The 19,113-nt window shown below is 39.5% G+C and overlaps 1 long non-coding RNA gene across 1 annotated transcript; it reads right to left on the bottom strand.

The window, feature by feature from the left end:
- Positions 1-272: 272 nt before the first annotated feature.
- Positions 273-17,452, bottom strand: LOC144086524 (uncharacterized). The gene is made up of 3 exons (XR_013304505.1): positions 17,315-17,452; positions 16,585-16,755; positions 273-418 (listed from the first exon to the last, which is right to left on the bottom strand). It is a non-coding gene; the product is annotated as an uncharacterized LOC144086524 (long non-coding RNA).
- Positions 17,453-19,113: the final 1,661 nt, after the last annotated feature.

Here is a 19,113-nt window from a genome sequence, read left to right as displayed (position 1 = left end):
ACAAACGTATAAACTTTTTCATTGTGCCTTATAATCCAGTGGGCTTTATAGTCTGGAAAATATGGCAGTGTTCATATCCTGAAATATATGTATCCTATTTTTTTATGTATGTTGCATGCTGAATTGGAATGAAATCTGTTCTTTTCAGAAGACCTTCCACATTTTGAATGTATACAATTCATGCAGTGTAATACTTTGCTATATCTCTATTCTTAAAGTGGCAGCAAGCTGGATAAAGAAAGATTGATGGCCATTTTCAAGAAAGCTGCTTACCTTGTTAACCCCCCCGTGGAAGCCGCCTTCCCTCCATTGGCTCTCTGGGTAATAAAATCCATACTTGCTTCTGGCCCAGTAGTCCATGAGATAGGGTTTCCAGTCCATCACTTTCACCAGACTGGACAAAGCTCCCCCCAGTGTGCTGTAATTTGAAAGAACATCAACATAGCATGAACAAAAAAAATATACGTATATATTTGTATAGCTCTTAATCACAAAAGAGTTTGAAATGAAAAGAAAACATTTAAAAATGGAGTCTGACGAAGCCTTTCTGTCCCGCCCGCCCCCGTACCGAACATGTTTTTGCAGCATTGGATACAAGGAATACTTTGTGTTATTTGGCTAAAGTGATCCACGAATAAACTGCTAAACCACCATCTAATCCGCAAGTCAACGCCGGTATTGTTTTACGTGCTGCAGTCGGTGTAATGCGAAACCCGGATTGCCATAAGCTTGACATCGCCATTTAACACAATTAAACATACGAGGAGTTAAGGCGAGCTGCGACGGCGCAACGTGATACGGAATTGCGCTTGAAGAGGTCACTCAGTCATTATCAAGACCGATGTAACTCCATCCTTATGAACAAACCCACTACAGAGCCATCAAGATTTTATCTCCAGTTACAAACTCAAGTCAACACTTGACAAACTAATGATGACATCAACGCGCCACCTCACAAAAAAAATCATTATTACCATCTTTAGTTACCTCAAAGCTAAACAAAAATTCAAAACCCAACTAAAATATAGGCGGCCTTTGGGCCTCACAGTTCTGGGGTCGAGGGTTCGATCCCAGGTCGGTCCTCACTGTGTGGCGTTTGCATGTTGAATTGAATTATTTTATTTTCCTTATACTTGTATAATTCAAAACTTCACCACAAAGTGCACAAATAACAACAATAAACAAATAGACAAAAATTATCAATAAATAATAATAATAATTAATAAGTAGTCAACAACCTAAATAAGTAGGGACGTGCACAAATAACAAAAACAAACAAACATAAATAATCAGTAAATAACAATAATAAATAATCAATTAATAAGTAGGGCTTGCGTGGCTATTCTCCGGGTACTCTGGTTTCCTCCCAAATCTCTAAACTGCCTAACTGAAGCTATGATTGGTTGTCCTTTGTCTCCTCGTGCCCTGCGATTGGCTGGCCACCCATTCAGGGTGTGCTCCAGCACCCCCCACAACCCTTGTGAGGTTCAGAAAATTGAATGAAGTAAGCTTACAATACACCTAATAATATGAAAATGATATGAGGAACATTCATTTTAAGAGCTATTTAATTAAAATTGGTTTAAATTAAATTAATAAAATGAAAAGTAGAGATACAACCATGTCAATCACCCCAACATTTCGTAAGAAGGTGTTAAGCATACACAGACATGCAGACAGTAACATGCGTGCTGAAATAAAAGCGTACAGGGGAGACTTGTAGCTTGTAAAAACAGCCGGACCAAATAGTGCATTTGTTGCACTCGTCAAACAGCACCTGCAGCATTCTTTTGTCTTTTACAAGCCAGAATGAAAGCGTGTGAGAGAAGCAAAAAGAAAAGGGGTGTCAATACGAGACAAGCATTGACAGGATGCTTTCGTAGCCACGGGGGAAACACTGAAACCTTCCTTGGTCGAGATGGTGATTGTCAAAATATTTGCCAGATTCTTATATACTCCTATTTGCGCATATTTAAACTACTACATAAAGAACAACAGACATATTTTGGAGACTTTTAGAGATGGTTTAGATCGCCTGTGTCAAAGTGACGGCCCGGGGGCCAAATCTGGCCCGCCGCATCATTTTGTGTGGCCCGGGAAAGTCAATCATGAGTGCCGACTTTGTGTTTTAGGATCAAATTCAAATGAAAAGTATAGATGTATATTGTATTTCCTGATTTTCCCCCTTTTAAATCAATAACTGTAATTTTTTAATCATTTTTTTTCTGTGTTTTTAGTTCAAAAATCATTTTGTAAAATCTAAAAATATATAAAAAAGCTAAAATAAACATTGTTTTAGATCTATAAAAAACGGAATATTCAGGGCTTTTAACCCAGTTCTTTTAATACATTTATAAAAAAAAAATATAATAAGAAATATTATATCTAAAATGGTCCGGCCCACGTGAAATCAAGTTGACGTGAAAGCGGCCCGCGGACCAACCCGAGTCTGGCACCCCTGGTTTAGATTAGTATGTATTTTGTATTGTTTTGCTATTTGTGTCTACAAGTAACTGAGGATCTCCAGTTGAACACTATTAATGCCTAATACGGCATTGCCTTTTTTTTTTTTTTTTAAAGTGGGAATATTCTAGAAAAAACAAGACAGATGCCGAAATTGCGTTAGAACTACGAGGTAGGTCCGTTAACCTCTAGAGCAACGCGAAAACTCATACATCCAAAAAGAATGGCTTTACCAGGGGGGGAAAGCTTTTCCAGAGTTCCAATTGAGGGATGGAAATGACATTTTCAGATATCATCTCCGGGTCATAAAGCTTCAGTAGAAAAGTTCTTTCAGATCATGACATCAATGAATTAAGGTAGAGAAAGACGGATACTCTCGGGACCCATCGCATACTCATTCCAAGTCATAAAGCTTCAGAAACAAACCCCCTCATAAGATAATGTTGCATAGAATGAAGCTTAAGAGGCCCCAGATGGCCATCTTGGAGATTTTAAATCACAGAGTTTTCGGACATAAAGCAAGGCTGCAAAAGTCTTGAATTTTAGTTGACAGCTCCAGATATGAGGATCCCCCAGTTTCATCTTTGCAATTAGAGTTGTCTTTTTTATATAATTGCTGTAGGCTTGACTCTGATTTGATCTTGAAACTGATACTGGTTATTATTTTTCACCGTTTACGATAACTTCTAATAAGGACTGCAATCGTCTGCAAATACCTGCTTAAAAATTCAGTCAAATTCATCCTTGACTTTTCAGCAATTGACTGATTCTCAGATTTTGTAGGTTGTTAAATGAGAATATAATCATAGAGAATCATGCATAGACTTCGTATGGAGGTAAGACGGCGCCAATAGAAAACGGAGTGTCTTAGCCCGAGAATACGCAGGTTCAAACTGCTCTTGGGACGCATGCCAAGAACACATCCATCTTAAAAGGAGGCATAACTTCTGCCTTTTGGCACGTCTCCTCTAGTTGGTGACTGACATCTTTAACAACGTGGACCGAGCCAAGTAAAAGCCCAAGGCGCTATCGCCGTGTACTTAGTTGGGTCTCCTTTTTATTTATTTATTCAGCAGTAACACTACACACCCGAGAGATGTTCTTTACACGCCTTTTTAGCCTTTTCCTGCATCCCACGCCTCATTTTTATTGTCTACGTTTACCTTTTATGAAAGCTTTTTTATATTTGGCGAGCGGAGAATCATCGTTTGCGAGCATAGAAACATTGAGCTTCCATCGAGACCTTTGTTTATTGGCGATATTTCGTTCGTCTGACCTTGGTTGTGTCTTTTTGGTGCAGCTTATTTGATATGTTTTTAATATAACCGTTGTTTTTGATAAGCTAAGAGCGTTGGGCAACATGATTGTCGATAAAGCTCTGCCCAAGACTAAATTAATGAATATGGTTTGTTTCACCTATTGTAACGTTAACTTTTAAAAGAATATAATATATAGATATTGTTTCTTAGCCCTTCTAAATAATGAAAATGAGTAAAAAGATTGCCGGTAGTTTAGCCCAGGACATGTCCATCATCGCTTCAATAACCGTCGCACCGTGTCGACAAAGTAGCCCGTGAAATTCAAGACCTGAGGCAAAAAGTGTCGCACCGTTGTATCATCTGTCATCGCCCATCATCTATTTGACATTACCGTGTGTCTACAAGTGAAATTTAAACAATCATACATCGTAGACAACGTCCAATTAAAAGGCCAGATGAAAAATGTTAAACTACGACTTAGCTATTCATGGAGTGATGTTGCACTTGCTGTTTAAATGTTCAAGTTAAGAGAATATGTTTTCTGGTCTACGTTGCAACCACATATTGTCTTGAGAGTCGTGGCTCAGAGTCAGCACCCAAACGGTTAACCCGAGACAGTTTTACTTAAAAAAGTGACAGACAAATCCCTTCGCTGCAATGCCCCCCGGCACCTCGCATTCTTGAAAGCCCACTGCAAGTCAGACCAAACAATAAGTGGCATGTCTCCACGCTTCTCCTGCTTTGGGCTGAGAACGCCACCACTGGAGGATACTCATCGAAATACTTGTGGTTGATGGATGATCTTCCCTTCATCCCCTTTTATTTTCCCCTGTCATGCATGTATTCCACCGCCTGCTACAGGTACATACCAGAAACGATAGCAGCGAGAGACACCAAGGCGATGCATTAAGTTAAGTAAATATACTGAGATCATCTTGATTGCCCAAATTTTTGCCTTTCACGTTGCCCATGGTAGCATAGCTTCATCGTAAGCATCATCAATCAAAATACACTTTATTTTGACTATCTTTTAAACGGATGGCAATTAGAACGTGCCTGTCTTTACTGATGCACAGGGATTTAAAAAAAAGCATAATTAAACGTACTTGGAAATGCCCGATCTTTAGGAATATTTTTACAAATGTTTTCATTTAAAAACCCGAACTGTGCGGTAACCTCAGTCTCAGTCTGGAGAAAGTCCCCACCTTATGGACTTCCTGTGAGGCTCCAGTTTTTTTAACTGGGTCTACAATGTCTTCTGTGTCTGTCTTGCTATTGCAACCAAAGAAATTTCCCAAATACGGGATGACATAAAGTTCTAACCTAACCTACTCAGTCACATTTGAACGAAGAACAGCTATCGTGTAGCATTCTCTCCAACCCTAGCTTTGTCTACGACATCTGGACTCAAGGCCTGTCAACCCGCCATCTTTCTTTTCTCCTTTCCGTTCACAATTCTTCATTGAACGATTTTAGACAGGTCCTGAAAAGTGCGTCATTTCTTTAAAGTTTCTCTTGGCAATTGTCTTTTCAGGAGGTTTTTTTTGCCAGTCTCAGAGTTGACAAGCTAGAATTCACACTGCATAAAAGTCAACCACGACAATACCAGGGAATAGTCTGCACTTTTCAGTAAGTAATTCCTCCATCTGGGCGGGGGGTTAGGTCAGACAAGTTTGGAGTAGTGGATCACTTGACTGCCCCAGTGCCCTTAGCTCAACCCCATCAAACCAGGCCATCTGGTCCAACATCATTGTCTGTCCTCACAAATGTTCATTCGGCTGAGTAAACACAATCATCGAAAATCTTTCCAGAAGAGTGAAAGCTGTTTTAGAGTCAAAGGGAGAACTGACTAGAACGATTGAACCATATTCAAAAAATAAATTGACCCGGCAATGCTCCACTTAAATACAAATGGACTTTTTAACTCTATAGTTCAATATGGCAACTTGACCAAAACCTCCCATGCATTATCGCACAGTTTTTCGTTATCTTATTGGTGGCTTCCCAACAATGATATTTTACGGCCACAGCGTACTTGTCCCACACCCAGGTTTTTTGTTTTAGCAACCAGCGGTGCCTTTCAAAACGCTTCGCTCCAGCCAAACTAAATAGTTCTCTTTTGTCTGCCCGATGGCATCCTTCCCCATTGCTTGTTTTGGTTTCCCTCTGTAACCTTGCTACCACACACAGTGACTGTGCCTTAACAGATCTTAAAATTAGACATGATTTGTATTCTGTGTCCAAGTATTTTAGTGAGGCTGTTTGCAGTACAGTTAAGAATACGTGCTGTAAAACGGTAAACTATCGAGGTATACGTATTCCGTAGAGAAATTGTGACGCTATCTTATTTCGAAAAACATGTATTTTTGCGAAAGGAAGTACTAGAGTTCTTATTTTCACATTTGAATTCTAGTTTTGTAGTTGATCATGACCTTTTAAGGTTCAGATTTTGCAAAATAGTCTGGTTTCAAAATAATTTAAGGTCTTTAAATATTATTTTTGAACTATAAACTGCTACTTTCCCCCCCAACAATAAATCCTGCATCTTATAGTCCATTGAACCACATTATTAAATTTAAGTTCAATTGTATGTAAAATTTGGTGGCCTCTTTTAGCGCAAAAAGTTCGGGATGTGTGTGTATATTTATGTTGTTTATTTGTTTTTGTAAAAACAATAAAGTTCAGTGAATAACAAATGGGAGTACTATCTGAACAAATAACTATCTGGCTATGAAGAGTAATAAAAAAGCAAACGGTAAAGAGCGAGTAGGCACGAATGAGGATGAACGTGATGACTGCCAAAACGCAGTTTGACGACTCATGACAGCTGACAGCCTTTAAAACTGGCATCTCGCAGTGGCAGCCAATCACCATTGGCTACGTTGTTTGGTGTGTACACATCTGTAAATTGCAATCATCCGAGTCAGCTGCAGGGTGATTGGAAGCTAGTCAATGATGGGAGACATCACGCTAGAAGTCAAACAAAACAAGTGGGCACGAAATGTCACGCTCATCTTCTGGCTCGCTATTTCATTTTCTTTCTCAGCATTTTTCTTCTTAATCCTTTTGGAACCTCATCAACCAGTTCCAACCATTCAAATCCAATATCAGACCCCAACCTTCATTCGTTAATGCGTTGTGGTGGACCGCCTACTACCAATTCCTTCAGTCCATCACGTCCTAATCAAAAACTGAATGCAACAATTATAACGAATGATGGCGCTTGACAGGCAGATGGAAAATCCAACAAATCCCATAACCTCTTTGGCCCAGGTGGGATAGTTCATTGACTCACCGTCATAGGCCGGAGGCATTCTCTTTTTTTTGGCAACGCCGCGTAGGGCTTTTCTCATCATATACTCTCGTGCCAGCCAATAACCACAGAGTTCTAAATTTAGCTTCTGGCGGCGCACCTTCCAGCCACGTTAACAGAAACGAATGATCCAATAAAATTGCACGCCGGACAAGATGGAACACAAAATCGCATGTCGAAAGTTGGGAAGGGTTTTCTCCTTGGAGGGTAAAAATATTACACCAGTCAAATAGGAACATAAACACGAACCACAGATCCAATAAATTTGACCAAATTAAAGTTTATAACAATCAAAGGCGGCACGGTACGAGAGTGGTTAACACGTCCGCCTCGCAGTTCTGAGAGCGAGCATTGCGGACCTTTCAGTTCTTCGCCCTGTGTCTGTGTGGGTTTTCTCTGGGTACTATGTGGCAAAAAAATGCAGGGGAAGCTGGGTGAATACTGGAAATTGTCCTTAGGTATGAGTGAGAGTGTTAAGTTTTTTAAAATCTCAGTGTGCCTTGCAAACAATTCAAGGTAACATTCGCAGTTTGTATTCTTATGTTTGACTCGAATTCCATTTATGAATCCTTCAATAATCCGATGGTTTGTCCATTAGGGGATTTGATCTGCAGCCATTAAAGCGTTGCAGAGGAAGTTGCTACATGCAAATTGGATGCGTATAATTGGTCACTCAAATTGGATCACTCGGTGCTTTTCTGGGATTGGCTCTGTTTAATATGGCTGCTAAGTGACACATTTTCATCTTAACAAGAGAAAATGTTGACAAGGCACTGAACCTGATTAAGTGCAACCATCAGCACTAATGCTAATTCAGGCAAACCAGAGGGAGGTGCTTAATATTTTAACACTCCAAAATAACCATACAAATAAAAAAACAGGGAAAAAAATTAACAAAAAAACAAAGTTAAGTAGGGAGACGCACTCCGACGAAGGCAAACATATCAAAGACAGAAAAGACTTCCATGCCAACGCATACAAACACGAGGTTTAAATACACAGACAGGGGTTGATGACAATAACGAACACCTGGCTTTGTCACACAAGGGAAGGAGAGCCAAAAAAAGCCAAAGCAGGTGAAACTCATACAATCACATGACCAGGACACAAAATAATAAACAAAAACATCCACCAAACCCCAACAAAACATGATCAAATCAATGTCAAAGGTAGAAAATACGTACATTGGTGGGAAAGAACTGCTATTTGTACAAAAAACAACAACACAAAAGATCAACTGTCCACACTATGTCCTGTCAAAGACAAATTCAAATGATGTCCTTTAGCTGTATATAAGCTAAACACTTTAAATCAAATAGCAGAGTAAAATTAATGACGTTTGTTTGACTGCCAAACAAATGGTCAGCATCCAGTACAAATACAAGGGAGCGCCCTGTCCTGCTTTTTAAATGCGAAGCAGCCCAGCCTATGTTTATGCGGGTATTCACGCTACGGTGGTGCTCTGTCTCTGCTCTGTCCATTGTCAAAGTGCAAGTTTAAAGTAGTCCCTCGTTCGTGTCAGCGAATCAGATCGCTGTTTATGGCCGTGAGGAAAACTGACTCACGTCGTTGGCAGAAGAAAGGCCAGATCGTGTGTGTCAACTATGAAAATATTTATTTTCTAATGGACAATTCAGGAATACTTATTTCACCTCCAGGTGAACAAACAAAGGGTTTGAGTCACCCGTGTTTGCGGGAGTTTGGCGAAAATGTCTTATGCGGGATTCGGGAAAAGTTAGAAGCCTTCCACTCGAGTCTTAAATGTTGAGAATTGCAGTAATGTAATGTGGAAATTATATGCAATGGAAGTTGGTCATTTGAGAGTTTTTTCTTTGGGATAAAAAAAAACCCAACAAAAATTGTTTTTCTTGAACGCCAATCGTGACAACGATGCTTAAACTTTGTTCCCTTTTGCCGTTTGTCTCGTTTCTCCGCCTTCATTTGCTGTCTGCACTTTTCAGTGTCAACAGGTCAAAGACAGGACAATTTATGAACATGTAATATTCATATCGAAAAGTTCCAAATGATCCTGTTATGGAAACTATACATGAAGTCCCTCAGTCTGTTCCTATACTTTTTTTATAGACATGCCACTTGATAAATAATATATAGCCAAGAGGGAGAAGCAATACAACTTTAGAAACGACTGTCGTGACGTCAATATCAAACTCAAGGATCGTTGTTTTGATCAAAAAGAGAAACCGCCGCTGCGAGAACTTCCGACAATTTCTTTTTAGCGCCAACGATGATCGCGTCTGTACATCCCAGCAACGATTAAGAATGCATAGGCCCATCTTTTCTGGGCTCTCCGACATGTCCCAAGATGTCCGTCTGTGCTCTTTTTTTCCCCTCCTGCTCAGTCTGGAATATGATTTCATGGTCTACTGAGTTAAAAGCAGTTCCTGAACCCCCGGGGGTGACTGTTTGTGTCTGTTGGCCACAAGTGTTAAAGGCTCGTCGTTCATTTTAGCGTTGCTTGACCTGGGACAACCCTCCGCCGTTATAATTGGTCACCAACCCCGAAAAAAAAAAAAAAAACGGAGAGCGATTCTCTCCGCCAGGGCATGTTCACTTGTTTTCTTACTTTTCGTACAATTGCCTTCATATTGTGCCAATTTCTTTTGTGAAACCTTTTTTTTCTTCTGGCGCCATGCCCAAGTTCTTTAAAACTGCTCACCGAATAGCCGCTAGCAGCGAGGAGTATCGAATCGGGCGGAGAACCGGTGGCGACGTCCTCGGCCCGTTCTGCACCGGAATGAAAACCTCTTGAGAGGATTGACACGGCCAAGGGGGTTCGACATCGGGGCCAGGAACTGAACGACGGGAGGGGGGCAGCGAGGCATTTTGGACACAAAACAAAATCCGTGAAGGCCATCATCTGGTGACAATGACACAGCAGAACTAATTGACATGAGTGGAAAGTGCAACACAGCTGCAAATCCGTGTCCACAATGACACAGCATGTTATCGCTGGCAAGCAAAGTCTTTTTAGGAAGTACACCGAGTACCCGATTATTTTCTCTTTCAATAGAATGGAATAGAACAAATAGTGTATTGCATGTAAACATTTTGGAAAGCTGCTAAACCATTTTACAATTTGGAATTATTTTGCTTCGTTCAATGACAAACACTACGTAGTAGTATTAATATGCATTTATTCATTGATTATTTATTATTCATTGTTGTTATTTATTGATTATTTGTTTGTTGTTGTTATTTGGATTGGATTGGATGACTTTATTCATCCTGTATTCGGGAAATTTCATTGTCACAGTAGCAAGAGGGTGACAATGCAGATATAGGAAAGGCATTTTAGACATAAATAGATAGGCAATAAGTAAGTTAATAAATAAATACATGAATAAATATATAAATAAATAAATAAGCGTGTTGCTGAAATATATGGTTATATACATATACGCACACATACATATTCATACATATATATAAATATATATATATATACACATACATACACAGATGAACATGAATACATAAGGTAGGTCTTAACACTCAGCCATTTGTTTTGTTAAAGAGCCTGACAGCTGATGGGAGGAATTTTTGGGCGCTTTGTGGTGAAGCTTTAAAACGCAATATTCTTGCAAAATGACAATAAAAGCATTCAGTCCAGTTCGAATTTGTGCCTTTAATTTTTGTGTTATTGACTTTTGACCAGCCAGATTTAAAAAAAAAATACAAATGGGTTAAAATATTTAATTGTGTGTCATTTTCAACTTGTCCTGATCTTGGCTTGGTTTGTTTTGGTTTCAACGAGTCTCGGACAGGTCTTAAAGCATTTTCACAACAGGAAAGTCCAAAATTTGTTTGATTTGGTCTGGATCAAAATTAAATTGACATTTTTTTTGGCCTGATGAAGTTCCTTTTTACATCGCAAAAGTCTCCCGAACTTGCAAGTAAAGCCACCAGTCTCGAATCGCGTGGTCATGAGCACAAGGCACAACAATTGATTGTCATAACTCTGCCAAAGCGACATTAACTGGAATGCAAATTCTCCCACGTATTTACAAAAGCAAATCCCAACAAAAATATTTCCATAAAGGGACTTTCCTGGTTGCATGGAGTTGGTACTTGTATATTCCACAAATACCCGCACCTTGACTGATCAGGAATAGCTTGTTCTTGGTTTTAAAAAAATCAGGGTTATATTTTATGAAGCTTTGGCATTCATTAAATACATAAAACAACATGGAATACTTTCACAGCTTGAGTGTGCTGGCCTCCACACTTCTGAAAATCAACAATTAACATACTGCAGTCACGGACTATTGAAGCTTGTATTTAAGACTTAAATGTGTGCATTTAATGCCCTTTTATGTACTTAAACTGGCCAGGCATAGCGTTTTGTGCTCGGACATTATTAAAAGAGAGAATCCTAATTAAACTAAATGGAGCGTGAGCAAATTCCATCATGATTTTCCCAGAAAAAGGTGTTCATTAGAGGCTAGCCATTGTGTCGATTCTTGTGAATGCTGTACATGGCTTAAAAACCAGCAAAAATAGACCTACAGCCGTATTTTTTAACATTATACTCATGGGTAATGAGTTTCTTGAACGCTGTTCCGTTAGGTTAGCCTTTATTTCATCCTGTATTCAAGAAATTTCTTTATATGTCTGTTTGTATATTGTTTATTGATATTTGCATCTCCGCCCTGATCCCACTATTAGCACGTTTGTTTCTAAGGAACAGAAACGGTTCTCAATTGGTCACGGGCTATTAAATGAATGAACCGATACAGGTCAGAAATATCTAAGTGAACTCCAACAACGTGATTTTGGGAAAACCAAAAAGGATAAAAGCAAGTGTTTACGATGATGTCAATCCGTGAGCTAGTACGTAAGGTTAGGTTAGAACTTTATATTATCCCGTATTCGGGAAATTTCTTGGTTGCAGTAGCAAGACAGACACAAGACACACAAGACATTGTAGACCTAGTTAAAAAACTGGAGCCACACCAAGAAGACTAAGGTTACAGTCTAGAGCAAGGGTGTCAAACTCGGGTTGGTTTGCGGGCCGCATTAACGTCAACTCGATTTCATGTGGGCCAGACCATTTTAGATATAATATTTGTTAAAAACCGAATTAAAAGAACTAGATCAAAAACCTTAAATCTTCAGTTTTTTCATAGATCTAGAACAATGTTTATTTGAGCTTTTTTTTCCTTAGTAGGGGAAAACGTCTTTTTAAAGTTATGTTCAATATTAAAGTGGAAAACAGAAAATATTTTTAGATATTTATTTTTTAGAGGAAATACTTTTTGAACTTGGATTAAAAAAATGCAATTATTGATTTAAAAAAGGGAAAATCAGGAAATATAATACACATCTATATTCTTTATTTTGAATTTGATCATAAAACAGAAAGTCGGCACTCATGATTTACTTTCTCGGGTCCGCACAAAATGAGGTGGCGGGCCAGATTTGGCCCCCGGGCCACCACTGTGACACCTGTGGTCTAGAGGTTTTAAAGATCATCTTCCTTGCCTAGATCCTCCTAAGCAGTCCTATAACCTAATCAGCAGGTACAAGTTAGGTACAAGTTGCCGTTGCTAGGACGAGCCAATCAAATTTGGTATCGGAAAGATTGAAAACATGACGTGAGTTTCAAGTACTAATGGGGAACGAAAGTCAAAATTTAGTTGCTATGTTGGTCATCTAACGTTTAGAATGGTTAAATGTTAAACAGCGTTGTTAAAAGTGTTACTATGTGCACCTCTAAGTCCGTTCCACGTCTTCCCCTCATCTGAAATTCCAGTCCTCGGCACATGGTTATCATTTTCCAATATGATCCCGCAGCTGCGATTGAAGATTTTAAAGACGTGGCTCCCGTTAATCGCAATGATACGCTTGTAAAATTAACATCTTCCTTATGAGCGAGGCTTTTTTCTTTTAATAAACATTTTCTGCCTTTGGATGGTGGAACAACAGCGCATCTGTGAATGCGTAACTATAAGAGAAAAATTCCATATTAACACAACGTATCATATCCGCCTCACGTAACGTGATTGAAAGACTTCTACCAAACGCCAGTGAAGCGGCCCGTAGGGAATTAGTAGTAAAGCTATTTTTATTTGTCGTCTCCATCTCCATGGAGATCTGGGCGTGGATGGAACGTCCAAATCGAAACCTGGCAAGCCCCGATCAGAAACCTGCGAGCTTTTTTTTCACAAATTTAGTCTTCCTATGAATACGCCATTCATCTTTACGGTATTACAGTGAAGGCAACGCGGCCCTCAGAAATGTTCTAGTTATATTGATCCAACCATCTTTCCAAATTGGTCAATAAAGTTGTATTTTGAAAAATCATCCTATGCATAATTTGGCTAAAATCTTACATATTTACATGCATATGTCCATCAATGTGTATTGTCCCTTTATTAAATAAATAAAACTCAAACTACGGCGGCCCGGTGGATGAGTGGTTAGCATGTTGGCCTCACAGTTCTAGAGTTCTGGGTGCAAATCCAGGTTGGTCCACCTGTGTGGAGTTTCATGTTCTCCCCGGGCATGTGTGGGTTTTATCTGGGTACTCCGGTTTCCTCCCGCTTTCCAAAAACACAATCTAAATTGCCCCTAGGTATGAGTTGTCTTTTCGTGCCCTGCGATTGGCTGGCCACCGATTCAGGGTGCCCAAAGTCAGCTGGGAGAGGCTCCAGCACCCCCCACGACCCTAATGAGGATAAGTGAATGAATGAATAAAACTCAAACTCATAACTCTTCAATTCTGTCACAATAATTTAAGCTCAAAACCTAGAAAAAACTGGCAGGGATAAAACTTTACGTGCTACAGAAGATGAATGAACGAGTGCTTGAAATAATTACACGAGAACAATGAGTGTCCATTTAGTTTCCCGATGATCTAAAGGAGGACCACATTGAATACTCGTACTATGTGGCAGGAGGGTGCTTGCCATAAATGTTTACCATCTGAGGTTGCAGTTGCGCAGCTATTTGATGGTGTCAGGTTCCCTTCCCATGTCAGTAGAAGGCTAATACGCTGGTACGACTCCCTTCTGACACGCTGGGAACGTTGCGGACATCGGGCTGAGCATGAGCAGGTCCCTGTCACGGAATGTTTTCTTTGGTGTCACTTTCTCATTCCTTCCAACGTCTTAGCGAGTGCATCGGCGTAAGCCAGCTCAAGTGAGCTGAAATTGTATTAGAGGGACCGTTATTTCAAGTCTGGGCTCTAAAAGTCTGAATTATTTCTTAAATTTTAACGTTCAATGACAAGTACCTGCGGGAAAAAAAAATTAAATAGGCCAAGTAAATTGTGGTTTCATAAGTTGTGATACCAAATGTAACAAGAAAGCGATATTTCATCATAATACTGCCACATTTTTCGGACTATAAGTCGCACCCGAATACAAGTCGTCCTAGGCAAAGCATAGACAAAGAAAGGATAAATTTGTAAGTCGCACTAGTGTAGAAGTTTTTTAATTCCTTAAAAAACATTAACAAATAGTGTAGCTGAAAGTAATTGTAAAATAGGGAAAACAGAAAACATAGGTTCCTGTTAAGGTAACATTAACAGTTTTTTGGGATAAAAACAAACTGTTGGCAGTCAACAAAACAACAACAAAAAACTAACTAAAAGACATGTATAAGTTGCAAGAACAGCCAAACTATGAAAAATGCTCGGCCTATAGTCCGGAAAATACGGTACTTTCCTCAAAGCAGTGGTCCTGAAAACTCATATTTATCCTTTTTCTTTTTTAAATTCAAACAGATTTGACCTCCCTGGTCACATCTCTCAAGCCAAACATGAGCAAACTCTTAACTTTTTGCAGAGCAACCACCAAAGTCCAAAAGTGACCCATTAAGTTTGTCCCACTTCGGCCTATAGTCCGGAAAATACGGTACTTTCCTCAAAGCAGTGGTCCTTAAAACTCATATTTATCCTTTTTATTTTTTAAATCCAAACAGATTTGACCTCCCTGGTCACGTCTTTCAATCCAAACATGAGCAAACTTAACTTTTTGCAGAGCAACCACCAAAGTCCAAAAGTGACCAATTAAGTTTGGCTCACTTCTATTGACATCATACTCTTTTTTTTTTTAATTCTTTTTTTTATCCAAACTTGTACCCGCTATGTATCTTTCCACACATCTGGTCTTCTCCACCATCTCTCCACCATTTGCACGGCATTCCCTTGTAACGTCAAGAACATTATTACCTTGCTCTAAGACAGCTTTAAGTGAGAAACTAGATGTATTATTCCACCATCTTGCATTGTTTACATCTCACCACTTTCTTGTTTTAAATAAAATGGACTTAAAATGACCTCCAGCGGATTGCAATTCATAACACCTCTCTCTGTGTCGTTTGTTCAGCGCGATGAGGTCATGTTTGAACCATCCTTCATTGGGTATGTGTCTGATACAGGCCCCAACAGAAGGGAGCCAAACCTCCGCCGATGAGGTCAAGATAGTCCGGGGCATGTTTCCACAGCTTTCCCCGGGGGAAGACGATATATATCTCTCCATAGGCGTGTCTGCTCTCGTGCAAGGAGACGTACTTCGCTCATTAGTAGATTATAATGAGGATAATGACAGCGCAAATCTAATGACTCCTAATGTAGGTACTCGTTTGGAACGACCGTTGGCGCGTCATCACCCAGGAATCCAAAACATACCGCGGGGGAGTCAATTTAGGCATATGGCGGAGGGGGGTTCCATTTCAGGGGAATGTAGTTGTCAAATTAAAGAAGATGGTTTTAATTTACCTCGAAGAGATCTATAAATTGCGTTCTCATTTCAGTCCAAGTCATGCGTAGGCATGCTAAACAACAATAAGTTAAGAAACTGGGTATTCTTGATTTGATGCTTTTTTTTAAGGGAACTTTAGCAAGGGTTTTTATCAAAATAGATGTTTGCAACATTGTGTTTTTTTTGAGTAAAAATATTTTTCAATGAGCTTTTCAGTCCAGATGTTAGTTAACTATAATCCAGTGGAATCTTCTAGAACAAGGGTGTCAGACTCGGGTTGGTTCGCGGGCCGCTTTAACGTCAAAACGATTTCATGTGTCCATTTTAGATATAATATTTAGATTTTTTTAAATAAATGGATTAAATGAACTGGATTAAAGTCCCTGAATATTCAGGTTTTTTTTATAGATCTAAAACAATGTTTATTTTAGCTTTTTTAAATATATTTTTAGATTTTACAAAATGATTTTTGAACTAAAAACACAGAAAAAATGGATTAAAAAATTACAATTATTGATTTAAAAGGGGGAAAATCAGGAAATTTAACATACATTTATACTCTTCATTTTAATATGATCCTAAAACAGAAAGTCGGCACTCATGATTTACTTTCTCGGGCCACACAAAATGATGCGGAGGGCCAGATTTGGCCCCCGGGCCGCCACTTTGACACGTGTTCTAGAATATATATTTTGTGATTCAGGGCGAAATACATAAATGTGATGTCAAAATATCCCATTTTCTGGACTGATTAGCCTGTTTTTACATTTTTTTTGGTTTCCACTCAGGGCACTGAAGATGATATGGCAAACAAGAAACTCACCGTGAGCTGAATCTTTCCAGGGGGTGCAAGAGTTAAGCTGAAGTAGAGTCTGCATTCTGTGAAGCTGCAGGCTTTTGTTGTGCAGCTCGTGTTTGTTCTGGATTCCTATTTTGGAACTGACAACGGAGTCTGGGAGGCTGCAACCCATGAAAAACGCATGCCTTTACCTGCCTGCAAAGAGAAGAAATGCATCTTAGCAGCGCTTTTTCATTTCACTCGCTTTTGACAGCTCATCTTTGTCATATTACTGACTGCCGGCCAGCTAAAAACATGCATTTTAGCAGCCGGCAAATCTTTTGTGTGACGAGTAAAAGCCCAAGCAAACTTTTATTTGTTAAATCATTCATTTTATGTTGTTTATTTATTTTGTGTGACTTCACTCCTTACCATTTTAATGCAACCTCATCTATACAATCCATCATTGATTTCTTTAGCATTGTAGTTTAATTATCTATTGATGCAACCTCATCCATACAATCCATCATTGATTTCTTTAGCATTGTGGTTTAATTATCTATTATATGAATATACAATCTTCAATATACTAGTACACATATATTTTTCTAAAGGACTCCTGGCTAAATGCACTAGATTGATGGATGTTTTGGCCTGAACAATCAACCCTCCACCCAACACATGATGGAGGGATGACCTTCTTGTTTTTTTTGTGTGTATAAAAGAAAATTAGAGTATCAAAACCAGCAAAAACAATGGAAAATCAGTATCATACCCCATGAATCATCCTGAAGCAGTTGATCAAACTCCTCCACCCTTTAAATGGAGCAAAGGTCCCAACACAGCTGTAGGAGATAATTGCATTCATTTAGGGAGGGGAAAAAAAGAAAAAAAAAAACTTGCAAGCTGTGTGCTGCTGCCCAATTAGACATCCACCTCTATCAAAATGCACTCATTTAACAAAACAAAACAACTTTTTATCATGAACCATACTATGTTAGCCAAACTAACAAAACTACCACATAAAGATAAATTGTGATTTTTAATATATCTTACACAAGTACAGATATTGAATGCAACACGGCAGGTGAATTTTAGGACTTCATTTGACTCAATAAATTGACTTTGTGGACAGACCACGCCTGTCAAGTGGATTGGTTATTTGTCAAAATGTTGTCATTTTCTGAAAAGCTTTATCTTCACTCGCGGGGGGGTGCTGGAGCCTATCCCAGCTGACTTCAGGCCAGAGGCAGGGGACACTCTAAATTGGTTGACAGCCAATCGCAGGGCACAAAAAGACAAACAACCATTCACGCTCACACTCATTTGTAGGGGTAATTTAGTGTCCAATCAGCCTACCATGCATGTCTTTTGGAAAATGGGAGGAAACCAGAGTACCCATAGAAAAGCCACACAAACAACATGCAAACTCCACACAAGTGGACCAACCTGGTTTCGAACCCAGGTCTCCCAAATGCGAGGCCGACATACTAACCACTCATCCACCGGGCCATCCTAAACAAAATGTTTGGTGTTCATTTTTTTGTTGAGTGTGTAGCTACAGGGGCTAAGAAAATCAGTTTTTCCTCGACGACAAATGATGAAGTGGAAATATGTACAGCCAAATAGAGCTTTTAATGCTCTGTGTAACATTTAAATTAAGAGTAACTTCATCGTCCTAGGTGTTTTTCTTCAACCTGACAGTTGGTGCACAACCTTTACATGTTTTTGAAACTGAACACACAATGAGTACATTACATGATGTCGTGTTTTTGCACACATTGCCTCCAATTTCAAGTTGAGTTTGGAAAATTCAAGAATGGGAAATGTTGACAGCTCAAAAAGACGAACTGTTCTTCGTCAAGATTTTCGGTCTTTTGTAGAAGATATCAGTGAATCGGATTATATTTCACAGTTATGGTGCGCGTTGGATAAGTGAACAAATGGCACGATTCAGATAGGGACAGAAAGGCGGCATTAAAGTCATTGGAAATGACCCTGATGTCGTCGACCAGAAAGAGCGAATTGCCTTTCCAGATGCAGACAAATCTCACATTGTCAGCTGTCGTGCTCTTTTTCTTTGAGAAAACGCTTGTCTGCCTGGACCTCACATTTTTGGACCGGAGCCAAGGCTGCATTCTTGATCCAAGTGTGAACTAGTTAGCCCTGGCCTGCTGCCAGAGATATTTCCCACAGCGGATTTTTAAACTGACATTATTGTGGTGCTGACTGAGCATCTCTTCCAGTAATTGTGGGTATTCCCTTAAGACGGGGGTGCATTGCTGTTATCGTGAAAACACACGGCCAGCCATAACGTAGGTGTGCGTAATTCGGCAGGTTGCTGATGAAGTGCTGCCCGCACCAGAAAAATACAAAAAAAATGATTTTCCTTCAACTGAAACAGTTCTCTTCAGAGTCTAAGTGGTTTAGGTTGCTCGACTCGTCGCGATACCGAAACGTCACCCCTGTTGTCGTAACAAAATGCATGTTTGGAATTGGTCCTGGATGACGCGTGGGCGGGGTTAACAATAGCTTGATGGTAAATCCAAATAGCATTAAGAGCTGAATTCAGGG

Source organism: Stigmatopora argus, chromosome 13 (genome assembly GCF_051989625.1).
Source record: "Stigmatopora argus isolate UIUO_Sarg chromosome 13, RoL_Sarg_1.0, whole genome shotgun sequence".
NCBI lineage: Eukaryota > Metazoa > Chordata > Actinopteri > Syngnathiformes > Syngnathidae > Stigmatopora > Stigmatopora argus.
Note: the sequence above shows the minus strand (reverse complement) of the source record. Positions and strands in the feature narration are given on the sequence as shown.